This window comes from Schistocerca americana, chromosome 7, assembly GCF_021461395.2.
Source record: "Schistocerca americana isolate TAMUIC-IGC-003095 chromosome 7, iqSchAmer2.1, whole genome shotgun sequence".
Taxonomy (NCBI): Eukaryota; Metazoa; Arthropoda; class Insecta; order Orthoptera; family Acrididae; genus Schistocerca; species Schistocerca americana.
The window spans coordinates 100,576,375-100,581,091 of NC_060125.1; the positions used below are offsets into that span (position 1 = coordinate 100,576,375).

At 45.6% G+C, this 4,717-nt stretch overlaps 1 pseudogene; it reads left to right on the forward strand.

Moving 5' to 3' along the window:
• Positions 1-906: 906 nt before the first annotated feature.
• On the forward strand, positions 907-1,024 carry LOC124623340 (annotated as a pseudogene).
• The last annotated feature ends 3,693 nt before the right edge of the window (positions 1,025-4,717 follow it).

Sequence of the window (4,717 nt, forward strand, 5' to 3'; positions counted from 1 at the left end):
AACAGACGAAGTGTGGCAACTTGTAGTTGACGAAACGAACGATAACGCAGTCAACATATTGCTGAGCTAAAATACAAAAGAGGGATCTAGGATATGTAAATGGAAACCTCTAAGTATAGGCAAATTACTAGTTTTCCTGGGTGTTTCGTTACATGTGGGTAACGTTAAATATCCGCGATTACAAGACTACTGGAAGAAAGAACGGCTGTTTGAGAATAGAGGAATAGCGATGAGTGTAAGCAGAGACCGGTATTTGATCATATTACGCTCTCTGCATATTTCAAAAAATCCACTTCCAGGAAACCCGAAACCAGACGACCGTTTATATAAGATACGACCTGTATTGAATTATTTTAACACGAGAATGTCTCAAGTGTATTGCCCGGGAAGAGATTTATCAATAGATGAATCAATGATTCTTTGAAGGGGAAGATTGTCATTTAGACAATATATAAAAAGCAAACGTAATAAATATGGCATTAAGACATACATGGAATCCACATTTTTCCTGAATGCAGTGGATTTGTTGCTTGTTTGAACTGTATTTTTTGTTACATTATCAACAAATCACAAACATTTGAGTGACGACTGTGACCCCTACAGGTGTCAGACAGCGGACAGACTTTAAAACATGACCACAATACAGTCGCAGCTTATTTGAAGTAATGCATCTAAGGTGTCATCATTAAGTCAGTATAGAACATGATCCTACAGGTATTACAAGGTCTTGACGTCAGCCATTAGCTCAGGTGTGCCTAGGGGCGTCGGCTACGAGCAGTACCTGCCGTTTCGGAGTGTTACCGGCCCGCACTCGCAAGTTGCCGGACCGCACTGGAGAGTTGCGCGCCTGCACCGATGCCGCAGCCAAAGTGTTAAATGATGTTCTTTTGTGTACAATGTACTTTGGGCAACGGCCTTGCCGCAGTGGATTCACCGGTTCCCGTGAGATCACCGAAGTTAAGCGCTGTCGGGCGTGGCCGGCACTTGGATGGGTGACCATCCAGGCCACCATGCGCTGTTGGCATTTTTCGGGGTGCATCAGCCTCGTGATGCCTATTGAGGAGCTACTCGACCGAATAGTAGCGGCTTCGGTCAAGAATACTATCATAACGACCGGGAGAGCGGTGTGCTGACCCCCACGCCCCTCCTATCCGCATCCTCCTCCGAGGATGACACGGCGGTCGGATGGTCCCGGTAGGCCACTCGTGGCCTGAAGACGGAGTACAATGTAGGTTAGCTACCGAATTAAATTTGGGCTCTTCCCGTTCCCGTTTTTATGTTTGTGGTGCGCTCCTGCCAGTGTACCCACAAATCCCGTGACTAGCCAAGAGTAATCAAAATAAGTACTAACTACCTGAACCACACCTGTAAGTAGGATCGTGTCGACACGCTCGGAATCGTATTTCTTGTGCGTCACCTGTCAGCGGAAGTCGACTGCAGCCACGGTGAAACGAAAAGGCAGTTGTTCTCTGTGAGACATTACGTTACAAGTGTTGGTGTTCATGTTCGCCACAGGGGATCGCGACGCTCGTTAGCAGCCTGCTCATCCCGCTAATTGCGTGTGCGCGAATTCAGGTCGATTCGCATCGGACGTCGGCGGAACAAAAGGCGCCGCCACCGCTAAGTGGATGAGTGTTCGCACTGAAGGGAAACCCAACACAAACCTCATTTCGCTCAGGTCAGTGAAAGTGAGTTCATGAGACACTGTCCGTGATGTAAAATCTATATTACTAATCAGCAGAAAAAAAAAAAAAAAAATCGCCCAGACATGAATCCCCTTTGCAGGTTGCCTATTTAACGGCTTTGAGGGGCAACATAAATATTATTTTCAGTATTTCATGTAATTATTCAACGAATTTCACAATTTAAAATGCTGTCATAATCCACGCATCAAGAGATGCAATCTTACGATAAAAATTTAACACAGTACGTCAAGTATTACAGTTAGAAGCAGCTGTCTATACGTCTCGAGGTAGCGTAACACAAGGTACACAAATTATCCAAACTATACCCGGTGAATCACGTCAAACTTGCACCGCAAATACTGCGGAAAAGGGAAGCGCTATTCATGTCCGGTTTCCACAGAATGGATAGTCAGGGACTCGTATTGTTAGCCATCAACAGATTGTAATAATTCTTAGAAAGTGTATTTTTTGAGCAAACCTACACTTTTAAAATGGAAGAACGAATGTAGACATTAACAGACTAAAAGTAGGGTAAATTAGAATGTCAGAGTGGTGTTGTTGCAGGATAGTCGATCACGTGATATATTATTTTTACAACTTCTCACACAGACACGCCGGCCGTTGTGGTCGAGCCGTTCTAGGCGCTTCAGTCTGGAACCGAGCGACCGCTACGGTCGCAGGTTCGAATCCTGCCTCGGGCATGGATGTGTGTGCTGTCCTTAGGTTAGGCAGGTTTAAGTAGTTCTAAGTTCTAGGGGACTGATGACCTCAGATGTTAAGTCCCATAGTGCTGAGAGCCATTTGAACCAAAAGACACAGACACTTTTACAATACCTGTGGTACCACGCACAAAGAACAACACAACTGCGTACCCTAGCTATGGGGATTCTGTCAAATAACGAGACAACTGACCACCACAGGTTCAAAATGACTATCAGCAGCTGCACTACACGCTTCTAGTCTGGTACGGAACGACTGCTGCACACGTGCTAGCATTTCCGTGGAGATGTCCGAGCAGGCTGCATTAACAGGTCGTTGCATATCATTGGCTGTAGTTGGTACATCCGCAGAGAAAGGTCTAGAGGTGCCAAATTCGGGGAAAGGGCCGGTCAAGCTACAAATTCTCTGCGTCCAGTCCAACGATTTGGAAACAATTGGTGAAGACGTAGTGTAATACTTCGTGCAAAACGTGCTGGACAACCACCATACTTTTCTCTTTGTCTGCAGAGCAACGTCACCTAGAATCCGTGGAAGACGTTCTGCTAGGAGGCTGCGATACCTGTGCGCGTTCAGCGTCCGTGCGTCAAAAGCGGGCCTATGACCTGATGGTTCACTACCCCATACCGCACGTTTACAGTCCGTGGGTGCTGACGTTCCATCTGACAGAGCCAACGGGGATTGTCAACAGACCAGCAGTGCATGTCTCGGCGGTTTACCTGGCCATGATTAGTAAATGTGGCTTCATCACTCAACATGATACATCTGGAGTATCCCGTCTTAATGCCTGTGTACTGAAGCTAACACGGTTCTCATAATCGTGATGATGGAAAAAAACGTGACTGGGATGGAACCTATGTCGATGGTTAATGCGTGGTACACTTGCCTGACTCACGCTACTTCCTCTTGCGCCTCAGTGGGAGCCAACTTGTGGATCACCTGCGGCAACAGCAAGAACGTTAATTTCCCCCTGTTCTGTCGTCATTTGTTTCCGTTACGTTGTCTAGCTGTTACGCTAACACTTTCACGTAACTGCTCAAGAGGTTGATAAGTAACTGCAAATATGACTGACGTCTATTGGGATATCTTGTCGCATACACCGCACAAGGACAAGTGTATTCTTCTTACACTCTCTGTACACCTGCGCTTTTCATGCGCTGGTGAATCCCATCGTCCACTCACGATCTACTGCTTGGATTATCAGACACTAACTGACTCAGGGAACACACAAGCCGGCCGTGGTGGTCTCGCGGTTCTAGGCGCGCAGTCCGGAACCGCGCGACTGCTACGGTCGCAGGTTCGAATCCTGCCTCGGGAATGGATGTGTGTGATGTCCTTAGGTTAGTTAGGTTTAAGTAGTTCTAAGTTCTAGGGGACTGATGACCTCAGATGTTAAGTCCCATTGTGCTCAAGAGTCATTTGAACCATTCTGGTCCGCAGCTCGTGGTCGTGCGGTAGCGCTCTCGCTTCCCACGCCCGGGTTCCCGGGTTCGATTCCCGGCGGGGTCAGGGATTTTCTCTGCCTCGTGATGACTGGGTGTTGTGTGCTGTCCTTAGGTTAGTTAGGTTTAAGTAGTTCTAGGGGACTGATGACCATAGATGTTAAGTCCCATAGTGCTCAGAGCCATTTGAACCATTTTTTTTTTTGAACCATTCTGTGAAAACCCCCTCATCAATAGCACTTTCCATTTCCGCAATATCCGAGGTTCAAGGTTTGATGTGATTCAACCTGTACTGACTGTGAATGAGATCACTTAGCGACTTCCAACAATTTCAACGCATTTCCTGATTTTTCTCCCGCCGACATCTCCGACAAAATGATGAATAGAAAAAAGTTTATCGCTTACTATATTTTCACTCTTCATGTGGTAAAACTTCAACATTAGGCTCGACGTTTTAATAGCTTTACTTCTTTATTACCGACTCTTTAAGCAACACTGTTTGTAGACAGTATCAGCATATAGCGCTGAATGTACGTGCAAAATTATATCATTGTACAAGATATACTTTGAGATGCGTGAAAACCAAACTTTCGTTAAAATGGAGCACGTATTGCCCAGATTATACTCTTCCAGTGTCTGATGATGACAGAATGTTTGATAATGATAGAATGTTTCTCGATTTTGACTTTTTCATTAGTTTACGGATGAATAATCCAAAACCAATAAAACCTTCCCATGCATTGTCTCTCCAACTGTAAAGGTGTTACATGGTTAACGTCAAATACTTAATACATTAACTCATTTGTAAAGGAAACATACGTTTGAAGCCGTTTACTACACGACTGTTCTACTCGGACTGGGAGTATCAGAATT